This window comes from Wyeomyia smithii, chromosome 3 (assembly GCF_029784165.1).
Source record: "Wyeomyia smithii strain HCP4-BCI-WySm-NY-G18 chromosome 3, ASM2978416v1, whole genome shotgun sequence".
In the NCBI taxonomy this organism is placed as follows: Eukaryota; Metazoa; Arthropoda; class Insecta; order Diptera; family Culicidae; genus Wyeomyia; species Wyeomyia smithii.
In genome coordinates, this window is record NC_073696.1 from 20,518,126 (window position 1) to 20,534,354 (window position 16,229).

Below are 16,229 nucleotides of genomic sequence, written 5' to 3' on the forward strand. Positions count from 1 at the left end.
CGTGTAGGTAGGCTAAGGTTTAGCGCTTGAGTTATTTATCCAATCGTTTTGTTGTCAGAGAATGAATTGTATATTTTTGATCAAGCATTCCAATGAACTTATGTTTTTTTCTGGAGAACCATGGACAAATTAAGAAAAACGTGTATTTTCCGAAATATTAATAATTTTTCGAGATTAAATTTAAAACAACTCGAAAACCAAAAAAAAAACAACTCATTCTCTGACAGTTTTTCTATACAACCAACGGTTTCTGGGCTACAATGCTTCGAATAAAACCTATGCCAAAAGGCATACGCCCTTTTAGAATGTAACTCATGGGTGTAAAAAATCTCTCCACCTGTGAAAAATGCTCAGTTTGCTAAGCCAAATACGTGTGCAAAGTTTCATTCAAATCAAAAATAGTCGATTAAATTTTCGCGTATTTCCAGGCGATTTGAAATGATTTTGCTCAGCTAATATAATAAACTTTTAATTGTATGCAAACATACCATAACAGCTTTAGTAGAATTCATTGAGAAATTATAAAAAATATGAAAAAATAACAAAATATAGATAAAAAACTTCAAAATGATGTGTTCAAAACATCCTAAATTAGAAATTTTCATTTTGGTAATTTTGGCCGCTCCTTCATAAGAAGACCGTCTTATATGCATCCATTGGGGACTGATGGAATGTGAAGCATTTTTTGTAACATTTTTTGTCACGCTCTTGTTGTTTTCTGTTTTTAAATTTGCACCCCCATGTTGTTGTAAAACGTAATGCTATGTGAATACTACCAAAGGAACTGAAGTAACCTGAAGGGTGGTAGAAATTGTTAAAACAGTGGACAAGAGTGAGTTCAAAATTGATTTTTAATAAATCTCAAAAATGTTAATTACATTTATATAAACCAGAAAAGACACACAAATTTACTAACTTTAATTAAAGTGCTGAACTAAAATTAGTTATAAGTTTGAAAAAATTTGAAAACCCGGGAGTAAAATAATCAAAAATGCACCATGAAATGAACCGAAGCACAGCTTTTAAATTCAAGACAACAAACTGAAAAATAATGTGGCACTTCAAGTTGCCAGCTAATCACGAATAAAAATAAAAGCGAATGAACATTCAAATAAGAATTAATCAATTGGAAAAGCAACCACGAACTTTCCGATGTTTATTCTGACACATGTGTTAAAAGATGCAACCTTTCTTATAATTGGCTCCAACTTTTCATAGGTTTTATGTTGAATCTCATTTCGTATTGGCAACCAGCGGTCAAGGACAGATGACGCTCTCACACACGAAACAATATAACCCGTATCGTGAAAACAGGTTGCAGAAGGTTCCGCACTCTCAGCCATGCAACGCTGTTGCGTGTTGCATATCAATATTTGATATAATTTTTATTTGAGCCGCAAGTAAAAAAGCAAAGCAAAGCCTTGGTGCTACATTCCGTATCGAAACTCGACCTTCTGTTTGTTATACACAGACTTCGCAGCCAACTGTTAATTGTACAGGACAATTGCGGGGCTAGCGCTACGATCCTACTGACACTAACAGTCTCTTCCGAGACAAGACTCGAACTTGTTAGGCCAGCATCGTACCTCGAGACCAGCTGGGAGAGCCGCAAGTTAATGAGGTGTAATATTTTGTTGACCGTGCTAGGAAACGGGGCTCAGCTCTGATTGCTGCAATAACGAACAAAATCTATTGAAAACAGGCCTGTACAAATTTCGTCCCTTTTGGCGTTCATTTTTTTTTTTTTCAAGGGGGGATTTGTTAGTAGCTTAAGTATTTATGATAAATATTAGTAAATAATGAGTATGTGTGTCCAATCACAAATGGTGACTTCTCAACACTGTTAGAAATTTGTAATTTTAATTGTTAGGATTTGTTTGCTTTCGCAATTAGGACTTATCATTCGTAGGGATTTAAACCTTCTTGTCAGAAAAGGGGAAGTAAACTTACAACTAACTTAATTGCTAACTTATTGGCTATAAAGAGAGCTTATCGTAGCAATTGAGGATTGCAACGATTTTTGTCGAAAATTGTTAATAATTTTACTTGACATAGCTTCTAATGGTTCAACACCAGTAAGTCTATGTAATTCGAGTGAACCAAACCAAGGAGGACGCTTCAAAATCATTTTCAGAATTTTATTCTGAATCCTTTGGAGCGTTTTCTTCCTTGTTGAACAGCAACTTGACCAGATCGGTACAGCATAAAGCATTGCTGGTCTAAAAATTTGTTTGTAAATCAAAAGTTTGTTCTTTAAACAAAGTTCAGAATCCCTTTTAATGAGAGGATATAAACATCTCGTATATTTGATGCACTTAGCTTGTATACTCTCAATGTGCTCTTTGAAAATAAGTTTTTTATCATAAATTAGTCCCAAGTACTTAACCTTGTCAGACCAAAGTAAAATAACCCCATTCATCTTGACAACGTGATTATTGTTTGGCTTGAGGAAAGAAGCCCTAGGCTTATGCGGAAAAATTATCATTTGAGTTTTAGAAGCATTGGGAGAGATTTTCGACTTTTGCAAGTAGGAAGAAAAAATATCTAAACTTTTCTGCAATCGACTGCATATGACACGAAGACTTTTTCCTTTTACGGAAATGCTTGTGTCATCGCAGAACAATGACTTTGTGCATCCTGGAGGCAAATCAGGAAGATCTGAAGTGAATATGTTGTACAGGAGACGGACCCAAGACTGAACCTTGAGGTACACCTGCTCTGACAGGAAATCTATCAGATTTTGAATTCTGATAGACAACCTGCAGAGTTCGATCAGTAAGATAATTTTTTGAAATTTTGATTAGGAAAATTGGAAAATTAAAAGTTTGCAATTTCGCAATCAAACCTTTATGCCAAACACTGTCGAATGCTTTTTCTATGTCTAAAAGAGCAGCTTCAGTGGAATAACCTTCAGATTTGTTAGCTCGTATCATATTAGTAACTCTGAGCAATTGATGAGTTGTGGAATGCCCATGGCGAAATCCAAACTGTTCATTTGCAAAAATTGAATTTTCGTTGATGTGTGACATCATTCTGTTAAGAATAATTCTCTCAAACAGTTTACTTATTGAAGAAAGCAAACAGATTGGTCGATAACTTGAAACTTCAGCTGGGTTCTTATCCGGGGGTAAAATGGGAGTAATTTTTGCATTTTCCATAATTTGGGAAAATATGTAATTTTGAAGCAGCAATTGAAAATTTTCACTAAAAATTCCATTGTGCTCTCAGGGAGATGTTTGATTAGTATATTAAAGATTCTATCGTCACCAGGTGCTTTCATATTTTTGAAATTTTTAATAATTGATTTAATCTCATTCAAGTTAGTTTCAATTATTTCTGCAGGTAAAAAATTCTGGGAACAAATTAAATCAAATTGACGTGTGACTTCATTTTCAATTGGACTCACAAAATTCAAATTTGAGTTATGAACACTCTCAAACTGCTGAGCAAGTCTTTGAGCCTTTTGTTCATTGGATACAAGAAAACGTTCACCATCTTTTAAAACTGGAATAGGCTTTGAAGGTTTCTTAAGAATCTTCGACAGCTTCCAAAATGGTTTTGAATATGGTTTCAATTTTTCGACTTTAGTCTCAAAATTTTGATTTCTCAGAAGAGTAAATCTATGTTTAATCTCTTTCTGTAAATCTTTATAAATAGTTTTAAAAACAGGGTCACGAGAACGTTGATATTGACGTCTGCGGACATTTTTCAAACGAATTAGAAGTTGAAGATTTTCGTCAATTATTGATGAATCAAATTTCACTTGAGCCTTTGGAACAGAATAATTCCTGGCATCAACAATTGCACATTTTAATGTTTCCAAAACGGAATCAATATTCACTTCGTTTTGCAAATCAAGCTCATTATTGAAATTTCTCTCAATATGAGTTTTGTATCTTTCCCAATTAGCCTTTTTATAATTAAAAACAGAGCTCATAGGGTTTAAAACTGATTCATGTGATAAAGAAAAAGTTATTGGAAGATGGTCAGAATCAAAGTCAGCATGTGTGATCAAATCACTACATACATGACTTTGATCTGTTAGCACCAAATCAATTGTTGATGGGTTACTTACAGAAGAAAAGCATGTAGGACTATTCGGGGACAAAATAGAATACTATCCTGAAGAACAATCACTGAATAAAATTTTGCCATTGGAATTACTTTGAGAATTATTCCATGAACGATGTTTAGCGTTAAAATCGCCGATTATGAAAAATTTCGAACGATTGGCCTTCAATGGGCGAGCATTCCAATTTAATATTTTAATTGTTTTATTCAAAATCATTGCTAAATTTTAAATTAGAAACAATTTTAATAGTAAAATTTGTGCCTATTTGAATGGCTTCAAACAATGCTTTTGCCTGCAACATGGCGTTCATAAAATCGAACACTGCCTGTTGCAAAAAAGAAAGTTTACCTGCCGTAATGGGCCCTAGGCAGTTGACATTAGAAAAAATATTTTCGGCAGCAATATTAGCTGGAGTAATAGGTGTACAATTATTTTCTAGCGTGTTTTGCTTACCCATATTAACGGCCATTTTCGAACTACCAACACTAGGCGGTATAATGTTCGAACTACCTGTAACCTGTGCATAAGTTAAACGGGTATGCAAAGGAGTAGGTAAACTATGCGTCACTGGTACGCTTGGAGAATTTTGTTTTGAAGTTGGTTTTAATTGAGAAATTGAATTTTGTTTACCTTGCCTTGCTTTAACAATTGCTAAACGGACTGGGCATTGATAAAAATTTGACATATGGTTGCCGTTACAATTCGCACAGGAGTCTCCACAATTAAGACATTTTTGGTCCATGTTACAGAATTTGGAACCATGGCCATAACTTTGGCAAGTACGGCATTGGGTGATATGCTTTTCACCTCCGCCATACTTCCTATAAATTTCCCACTTTACACGCACATTATACAAAGCATGTGCTTTTTCAAAAAATTTTAAGTTGTTAACCTCATTGCGGTTAAAATGAATTAAATAACTAACAAGGGAAATTCCAGTTCTTCTTGTTTTCGCCTCGTGATTTTTGTTTCATTAGAATTACTTGGGTAGGGGCTATGCCAAGTAATTCTGTTAAAGTAACTTTGATCTCTTCAACGGTTTGATCGTTGGTGAGACCTTTCAAGACAACCTTGAACGGCTTGGCGTTCTTGGTGTCATATGTAGAAAATTTGTACATCTTGTCAGTTAAATACTGAACAAGACGATCACGACCCTTTACTGAGTCGGCTAATAAGCGGCATTCACCTCTACGGCCAATTTGATAGGTAACTTTAACGTCAGAAACAAACTTTGAAAGTTCCTTTTTGAATATATTAAATTCAGAAGAAATAGTTACAACAATAGGTGGAACTTTCTACTTTTTCAAAGATTCTATATTTTGTATAGTTTCATTATTGGTAACTTCCATTTCACCAGCTTCTTGCTCAGGCAAGATATCAAAAGGATTGTCACTACAGACACTCGAAGTGTCAGAAAGAGATGCCTCTCTTTTCCTCCCCGCAGCGATGCGAGGTTTCTTTTTCCGTCCAGCCATTTCAGGTGATACGAAAAAAGTTAAAACAAATGTTAGATTCAAAAGTAGGTAGTCTTGAGAAAGACTGATGGGAAATAACTTTCAGATAGTCTTTAAAAGACACACTGACAAAACACAAACTTTGAAGCTATAGGCAGTCAAAGACCAGTCCACAAGCAACCGAAAAAACGTCTGATCTGTAGGACAGTTCAAGACGCACTGACTTTTTTTGGCGTTTATAGATTCTCATTATACACCGCTTACTTGAAGACGTAGTTCTACGTAAAAATCCAAGCTGCTTTTACTCATTTACCAGTTACGAATATTCTATTTATTTTTCTGTTCCTTATGATAGCCTTTATATTCGTTTGCAGTCGTATTTGACTACCGATTTGAAAGAATTTGAAAATAAAATAGTAGGAGGTTGTATTCAAGACGCACACTATCAACAAACGCTTTGTTGAGAGCGTTTCCTTAACCCGAATTAACCCAATGATGCCATAGCGTTTGCGGTGAAAAAATGGACAAAAATTTTCGTTTTTTTTCATGGGTTTATCTTAATCGCACTGACGAAACTACCCATGCATCATCAATCATAGTAACCCATGAGTTAGCAAAAAAAAATGAAAGCTCTATCAGTCAAACTCTAACTGTGATGGCGAAAAAAGTGAAGCTACTCCGTTCAGAAGTGTGCGCGTTCAAAGAACGGTACCCCGCCGCGTCAAAAACGGACATCGTGCGGCACTTTGTGGACGCCGGATATGCCCGTTCCGGCATCTATAACATCTTGACACTATTGGACAACGTTCAGAGCTTCGGAAGAAAGCCCGGTTCTAGACGGCCAACGACCCTGAGCGACAAGAAGCTTCAGAGGATGCTGAAGGGGAAGACCGAGGGAAAGTGGCTAAATCGCTGCGTGCACTTGGCCGGGAGGTTGGTTCATGCGGTAAAACGGTATTCAGCTTCTCCCACGAAGGAGAGCGGTGAGATTTATTGATGCTGCTGAGGCTGACAATAAGCGTGAAGGGGATGTCAAAGCCGCTCTTCTTTCGTTCCGAGCTGGCCATGAACGGGGAAATTTATAGTACGAAGTACCTGCCAGAAGTTGCGTCTTTTATCAAGAAATACCATAAGGGCGAAGACACGGTATTCTGGCCAGATTTGGCGTCCGCCCACTACTCGAAGCGATCATGGGAGGGGCTGGAGCGGCTGAATATCGATGTGGTACCGAAGTCGGCGAATCCGCTCAACGTCCCCCAGCCGCGTCCCATCGAGAATTTCTGGGCAAACTTGAAGCGCAAGATCTATTCCAACAATTTTGTCGCGAAAACGGAGGAGGAACTAATGAAACAACGAAGAAAGAGCTTGAAAACACGCCTACACGCATGTTTTCGTCCGCCATAGTGAATGTTCCGGTTAACTGCCGGAAGGCCACTCGCAAGAACGTAGAATTTTTTTTGCAAATAAGATATAATATTTACCATTAATGGGAAATTTATCCAACTCATTTATCTGTCTTAATTTTTTTTTTCATCACCATCTGAAAAAGTCCGTTTCTTACCGCAAACGTAATAGAGTCATTTGATAAATTGAATATTTCTCGACTTTAAATGAACTTCAATGACATTTCCATCATTAAAAATTGAAAAACCTGTTTTCACATTTAGAAAACTAGACGGCCGTGGCAAATTTTGATTGCTGGGACCCAGCACAGAATGTTTGTTTGTGTTGTTGCTACAATAAGGTAAAGCTTCATCGCAGGGAAGAAGGCTGTAGCCTCAACCGGCTAATCGAAACGTTTACTGCTACTATGCTGCTGCTGAGATATGTGACCAACCGACAAGTGAACAGTTTAAGTCGAAAGAAAATTCGAAAAACCAGCTGATTCTGGCACAACCCGCTATTGCTACTGCCGTATACTATTCTGACCACTTTTTTAGGGAAAGCCAACAAGCGACAAATCAGAGGATGTCATTTTCGTTTCAACAAGATTTGACAATTTGCAATAATAGAATGGTTTGCATAATAAAACAACGTTTTTTGCATGTGGGCGGGTGCTTGTACACTTTTCCAAATGATTGCTGAAAGAATAAGGGAAATCGGTTAAAAACAAATCGACTTATAAGCCTTTAAAAAAGGGACAAATTTCGTCCCCTTTACGTTAAGAGATTTTCAATTGACACCCCTAAGTGGTAGTCTAAAGAAAAACGTAGTTCTACGTCAAAAATGTTTTTTTTTTTCAGTAAACGAAATCGGAAACTTCTAATACTTTTGCGCTAATTTAATATGGTCATAAACTGTAATGGAGGTTAGAAATCATTGATAAGTTTTACTATCATTCATCATGATATCTATAACCTCAAGGAGAAGTAATTTTTGTCATTATTATACGAGACACGAGTTTTTAATTAGTTTAGTTATAAATGTTCGACCAAATCGAAAAATACATTTGTGTTTTTAAAGAAAAATTGGAGATTGTGACACGATAATAAAAAAAAACTAGTTTACCTGTCTATAACAGTACTATTTTCTATCTGCAGTTTTTATTTCGATTAGTTTTACTTTTGAAATTGAATCGAACCGCCTTCGATCACCATTCGTAATAAAACTTATTGTCATTTAGTGTAATGTTTTAACGCGCCAAATCATTTCACAACATAAATTACTTCCAAACAAATTGCATCTGTCAGTCCTATTAGAGGCTCGAGAGCGAGAGAGAAAGTGGGCAAGAACCGTAAACCGCACTGGGAACCTCTACGGAAAGCAAAACAAAAACAACCGCACCGCAGAAGGGGTGGTAAATGCCCACTCGAGCCCACTCGGCTGACCCTTGGCTTGGCGTATGTTACATTTTTCCTTGCGATTCAACCTTCGCCGATGGCGATGCTGGGCAATCGAGTAAACCGACAGAAACATTTCCGACCACTCGAGCAGCTGCCGTTCCGTTCGTTCGTTCCCTGTTTCCTGCTGGATGTATCGCCGTCCTTATTATTGTTCCTTTCGTCGTCGTTTCGTTCTTGGCGGTCGCCGCTTCGCTTCAGATGGTAATGTTATGATTTAGTGAAAGCAATTTCCATCTCTTGTCAAGTGCACACATCCCCGCAAATATTTATATCGGAGCTAAATAAAATAAAAATAACTCTTCCGACAAGCCACATTACTGGATGCTGCCTGGCTGCTCGAGCCTTGCATATACACATCATATGTATATACGAGCGGAGTGGCAAAGTGGCTGTGAGTGATGGACCGAGAACCCAAAAGACCTAGACAACATCCAACTCTGACAGTGAATTCACTCCCACTTTCCTGGTTGATGTAAAGAAAACGGTCACCTCTTTCCTCCCTCCTCGCTCAGCCGTTACTCCACACCATCTCATCCTTCTGGCGTGTTTGGACGAACAACATCCATCAAGGACTTGAGCCATAGCTTTTCCTTCCAAAGAAAAATATTGTACAATTTTCAGTTCAGGAGCTCTTGTGCGAGGCGAAGAACTTCGCGACGAGTAAAATGTTTCTCGAGAGTTTCGAAAAGTCTTCACTATTCCTTCCGAACTTGTGACCCTTGCGGGGGGGAAAACATGGTTCCTGTGTACTTTCCAATGCTTACGATTCGAGGTTCGAAGCTGTTTGTGAGTTACGTGAAGGCAAGAAAGTGTAGGGGCGGGGGAACGCTTTTTGTGTGTTCCCATCGTCATGTCCTGTCTCGAAAGGACTCCACTTCCTAACGGAGTACCACTACCGACCGACCGATGGGTGAGTGAGTGGTCCGGCGTAGGATGTCCACGGTCATTAATGTCACTTTATCAGCAGTTTGCCGCTGCTAGTGTGACTGTATTCGGCACTTTCCCCCCTCCAAGGGATTCTGGGGACTGGAACACAAGAATGTCAGAAACAAGATGGATTGGTTTATAAAAAGCGGAAGCTTAGACTGCTTGCTGCACGCTTAGGTTATTTTCCTGCAGTCTGACAGATTGGAAAGTATAATTTATCAATTTTTATCAGGTTGTCTGGAACAATACGCGTTTCGTGTTCAAACTGGAAATGACATAATCTTGGCCACTCCACGTTCTCTGTCCACTGCCCGAATCCTAAACAATGACTCATAATCAAGCGCACAGCCCGTACTCTTAATGATTTCTCGTTTGCCTTCCAGGAATGTTTCAATTTCAACTTCATCTAAATTGCAGCTCTCCATTGCGCCATCGTTGCGTCGCGTCGCGTCCAGAGCAGTGCAGTCAAATTTCGCACGTGCATGAAACTGAAACCCGTCGCCCCATGATCAATCGCCCTGGCCAGTCTGGGTTGTGAAACCGTAGGACCCCACAGTCAGTGCGAGACTTTGTGGTGCAGGCATTCGCCTAGCCGAAGTCGAACTATGAAATGATAAACGATTCTCTATTGTTATTATACAATCGCGCCTTCTCTCACAAATCGCACATTCGACCGCCAATGGAAGTTGAATTGCAAACGCAAAGACCTCAGCGGTCAGCTCAGCGGTGTTCTCCCCCTCGCTCTGCCCAATACCCTAGCTGTCCTTTGCAGCTTCTACCCCCACACAAACGGGCTTTCGCTGTTTTCGGTCGGGATGCTGCCGGTTCGAGAATTCATTCCAAAATTGGAGAACTTCATGCAGCGAACGCCGAACGCTATATTTCAGACAAGCTAATCGTTCTCGGGGTCTTCCAGCACACATGTTTATGGTGCGGCATGTTTTGTTGCGGATAAAAGGCGTGCACTATAGCATAATCCAAGGCCCACCGAAAAAGTAAAAAAAAAAAATACAAAGAAAGTCATTGTTCACCGGCGTTGGCTAAATTCGATCCTACGAATGAGTTTCAGAGCTACACATTTAGCAAACCAACCAGTTGAAGGCGATTTTCGGAAAGCTAATCATGCAGACCGCAATTCCAGAATGTACAAAAATCAACATGGATGGAAAATACATGCAGATTGAAGCATTGTATATTAAAAAAAATAATAATAATGACAAAAATTAAAAGAATTGAGGTTTTGATATTGATTTTTTTATGAGGAAAAAACGAAAACTGGCTCGAAATATTGCTAAAATCGAATAATCAAATTTACGCAGATCAGTGTTGGAATTGTCTGCAAAATATCATTTTCATATGCGATACGTTTTCGCTTCCGAACTTTCTGTCGCTCGTTCTACACGCTGATATATCCCGTTTGAACTTCGAGGTGCGAGAAAACGAAACTTCATGAGCTTGCCCAAGTAACAATATCAGTTTAACGATATACTTGAAGACGTTTTGATTGCTTGTTCTTTAAATCAGGGCATAAATCTTATTATTCTCACAAACTGCTACACATCAGCCATAAAATCTCCATAAGATCAAGGAGGCCCATGCTAAAGAAGGTTCTCAAGAATAGTTCCTCAAGTTTGCTTAAAACTCTATATTTTTATCGATATGTACTCATGATGATATTCAAGAGTTGCTCACAACCATGAAAAAACTGTAACAAATTTCGAGAGTTTTATGAATCAGGTTCGCAACTCTTCTTTCTAGATTATTTCGCTATGAACAGAGTTTATTTTTTATTTACATTGATCAATTTATAGAACAAACCTCATCAATCTACTCTTTCTCCAAAATGAATGTCATCGCAGTCGTTGAATAAAATAGGTAGATAAATCTACATGTATATTCAAGTTCGTATCTTTAAATTTTTAATTGTCACGTTAAGTTTATACGTTATATGACAAAAAAGTTTGTAATTTTTAACGCGCTATGATATTACTGGCAACTCAGTAACTTGTTTAGAAAATAAAAAATATATCCGAATTTTCGTTATGTTCGGGTTTGCTGGACTATGAAACATTTTACTAAACTTTGTGTTCAGCATGGTCAACATTCACTACTGCACTGCAAGAATTATTAGTAGCATTAAGAATCTCGGCCTTTTATTACCGTTTAATTACAAATGGCTATTATTTTGACGTAGTTAATCACAGTCTGTTCGCCATATTTGTCGTTGGTTATATTTCAATCCCTCATAAGACGGCTTCTAATAAAACTTCTTGACTAATAAGATTTTTTTAGTATCTCGACAAGTTGGTATTTACTTGTCGCATCCACGGAGAAGAATACTTGCGCTTGAATAAAACTTGCTTGCATTTTTCAAGACAAACAAATTTTATCTGAGATAGACCCCTCTCCCGTTTAACAACTGTTTGTTTACTGTCAAGCACCATTTTCGTGATCATTGCTGTTGGAAAAGTGTTACTTGTGGCGATTTTTAAACAAGAAACAATAAATGGTTCAGAATAAACATCCGGTGTATTTTATAATTAGGGCCTTAAACATGAGCAAAATAAAGAAATGCAACATATTGCATGAAGCAGAGGAATGAATACCATTTCTCTGTCATTCTTAGGTACAAGTCGGACTCGATAATTCGGAATTTTAGATTCGATTATCCGGAATATCATTTTTTCGGTGTTCGTTTTAATTTTTATTCCGAAATTTTGCCTTTACCATCCCTTCTGGCATATTTGTTACCATTTATGTCATTTCCGGTATGTTTAGGATATGTTCGATTTAACCGAAAATAATCAATATCCAATTTTTTTTTTGCTTCTCAATATTTTCCCCCTTTTCGCCTCAGTAATAATATCTGGTTACGCCACGTACAAGTAAAATAAAAAATAAATAAAACATACAAGCAAAATAAAAAAAAAGGAAATACTTAGTTATTTTTTGTTCGTTAATCACAAAATTTCAATATATTTCTGTGATTCGATTATCCGGAAAAACTCGACTATCCGGAATAAAAAATGTTTTGGTAATCGAGTCCGACCTGTATTGGAATTTCTACCATCTTATATTTCATGTCCGTTAGTGAGTATTGAGTTTTTGCTGTTTTTAACACCAAAAGTAATATACCCTTAAATGACTTGATTGAGTATGATTTAGGTTGACTTGATTTAGTATGAGTTAGTTGCTTGGATAAGCTAAAAAATTTTGTTTATTTCAGATCCTTTTCTTTCACGAATGTTTACTCTTTCATGAGACAAAATGGGCTTAACCCGTAAATGCGCAATGTTGTTTTAAAACAACACTACTAAAAACGTTTTAAAATATATATATTTCAGTATTTTTTAGAAATATAATTAATTAGAACAGCTCTCTAGACTCTACCGAAGAAAACTTAACTGCTGGAAGTGCTGTATTTTAATGTTTTGTTTTTATTTTTGCTGTCAAAATCTCAGAAACGAAAAAATAACATGGCAAGATTTCCGACTGGTGCTGACTGTCTTTGTAAATAAATTTTAAAATAAGGTTAGTGGTTAGTGAAAATGTCTGAATTCTCAGTAATTATACTAACAAAAGGTCAATTTTACAGTTACTGTTAACAAAAGTAATTGTTTCGACTTTATTCTGCGATAAAGTCACAGTGTTGTTCAAAAACAACATGATAATATTTGCACATTAAAAAGTAAATCTTTCAATTTTTTTATGCATATTGGTTAGTTTTAGAGCAGTAAACCTGTTAAACAAAGATTTTATGTTTTTAAATGATTTTTTAATGTCGTGAGCATTTAAGGGTTAAGAAAATTTTATGGGCACATTTTCGAGATAAATTCATCTTAAAGATAAGTACCATAAAGACAGTGGTGGGCACCGCTAACCGAAAATTTAGCGACGCTAATCGCTAAGTCGCTAACCGGAAAATTTAGCTCGATAATCGCTAAACGCTAAACCCACATTAGCGGAACTTTCGCTAATCGCTAATCGCTAACTTTTTAATATGTAAATAGTCATATCACTACATTTATTGCTCGTGTTTTGTAAGTTTTGGACCACTTTGATCTGTTTTGGTTAAACAAACGAAAACAATTACTTATTAAAGCTATTTACAGTAAGAGGTTCACGAAACGGTATTCATATTTGATTTTGTAAAAACAAGAAAAACAAAAGTTATTTAGCTTGCATTGAAAATAGATACTCTTAGGAATGTTTTCAAAAAAATTCAATTATTATCAGAATCGAAAAAGTAGAACCAAAGTTGTCATAATTTCAAGCGCATTGCAATTTACCAAAGTTCTTGGTGTGCCAAAAATTCAATCTAGACCTTGTGCTTGTTCTTCAAAATGCTCCTGTGGCTTGTACGATAGTTGTAACTCCATTCTAGGGTAAAAAAACTGACAAAAGTAACTTCCGCAGTAAAGTATGTTCATCTTTCGAAGCAATTTACGTACGCCATAAGCAATTCACAGTTTTTCTAAATATTTCTATTGTCGCTTCTCCACAAAATTTAGCGAATTAGCAATTAGCGTTTCGAAGGCCAAAATTTTAGCGACACTAACAGCTTCGCTAACCAGCTCAAAAATTAGCGAAATCGCTAACTGAATTTTAGCGTCGCTAATTAGCGAATTAGCGAATTAGCGGAATGGTGCCCACCACTGCATAAAACTATCGTAAAACTCTAGTGAAGTTTTATGGAAGTTTCTAATAGGTATTTTGAGAGGGATATTGAGTGCGTTCCAAAACCGCTCCTCAGGCTGATTACACTTATTGTTGAAGGAGTTTTATGGAGGACTCTTCAAGTGTTCTTTAATTACTCTTGGGAACTGTTGATAAATAAAAACCACAAGTACTTAATTCAATTTATGATAAAACTCGATAGATTTAGTAATGTTTTGATAAAACTTCTATAAAATATAAATAAAACTAAATCGTCTTCGGATTGTTACTTGGGTGGTTTGGCGCAACTCACCGATGCCACGATAAGAAAAGAATCAGATCGTTTTTTCCCTCTATCTCTTTGCATCACATTCACTCATGATATACCCAGAGCAAATATCGAAAATGAAATATCATGAAATGATATAAATGATATGAAATTATCCCGATCTTTACCCGCGTTTCAACCAGATGACCATGACATGATAATTCCAACCCCAATATCAAATGAAAACATCGTAAATTCAAGAAAAATATTCTTGGTTTAAAATCTTCGTTTCTTGAATTTTTATTCCAAAAGAAGAATTATTAATAGGAACCAGTTTTTTTATTTTTCATTAATGCTGACTTTCAAGTCTCAAATTTAAAATAATGAATTCTCAATCCTAAATCACAAATCCTACATTAGGGCGCCAATCATCGTATGGAAAAAAGTGACCAGAAAATTTAAAAAAAAAACCCTATACAAAATTTTCACCTGCTCGAAAAAACACCCCGTGCAAAATTTCAGCTCAATCAGACTTAAAATGGGGTTGCGCAAAGCGATTGAAGTTTGGCTTTTTCGAAAACCGAAAAATCACCCAAGGGGGGGGGTTGGGGTGCGTTACGTCAAATTTCGGTTTTCGAAATTTTTTTTGATGCCAAATGACTTAAAAACGCATGAAACGTCGAGAATTGGTGTTATCTGAAAAATTTTTTTTTTGCAAAAATTTACTCTCTGGGTCGTTTTTTCAATTGTGGAAGGCGGAGTTCAAAATGTTAGAATCTATCTTTTAAAATTGATCACTAGTCTCCCGAAATAGCTTGTATAATGATATCCACTATAACTAGCATCGATTTACATTATGTTTCATTATATTGTGGTTCATAATATTGTGTAAAAATGAGTATAAAATGAAAAAAATCACTTTTCACTGAATACCAATAGGAAAATTCCTGAAAATATAATATTTGTTATATCATTGTCGTTAGGATGGCAATGTTGAATTGGAAAAATTATAAGTAAAATTACAAAATATTACAAAACAAATTTACAAAATGTATCAAACTACTCTGTGCAAGAAAAATTATCTCAACCAAAATTAAGATGTGTCTCGTGGTACATGGGAGGTACATGGAATTTTATTATTAGAAAAATGTTTTCGATTCAAAGTGTCTTAAACTTTTAAATGAAACGGTGTAAACTGATGGAATATGTTATATTACTATGTTTGAAAAATCAACTCTCTAAGACACTTGCACTCGTCTTTCGAATGTTGTACCAGACTATTTATTCGTTTTATGTACCACAATATTGTCCTTTGCCAACACTTGGTTGAACACACAGTGCTCTGGCTCATATAATCGGACAAAAGACTGTATCGATGTTATTCAGTGATAATGAGAGTATAGGGATCTCAATCAGATACGCAACACAATTGACTCGTTGTTTCTGGGTTTACGTCGTTTTGACAGTTCGACCATACATTTTCTGTCAAGTTTACATCACGAGAACGTGAAGGTGCCCATTGCCTTAGACTTTGCATAGACGTTTTTATAGGCAAAAAATGCCATTTTGTGCTATCGGTTTAATTTATTGAAACACAACTCATTTTTAAAAAGCTATTGGAAAATACTATTTCGGATAGATATTGATGATTACAATTTTTTTTAGAGCAAACACGGTTCGTTTGAGCGGTGTGACATCTTCGGCAAAGTTGTAGATAATACTTTTGCTTTTCAAAAAAAAATATACACTCTAAAAACAAATGACTAATTTTAAAAAAATAAAAGAAAGTTATAAGTTAATTATCGAAAACAAAACTGACTTTTTTTTATAAAAACTACGGAAGTTTACCTGAACAACGAAACCGGTCATGGAGAAATCAGAAAAAAAGTATTATTTTTTGAATTTATTTTTTTTTTCACAGGGTAAATTTTTTTTTGGAGGAACGAAGTTATTATTTACAACTTTGCCAGATACAATATGCCAATCAAATAAACCGTTTTGACTGTAGA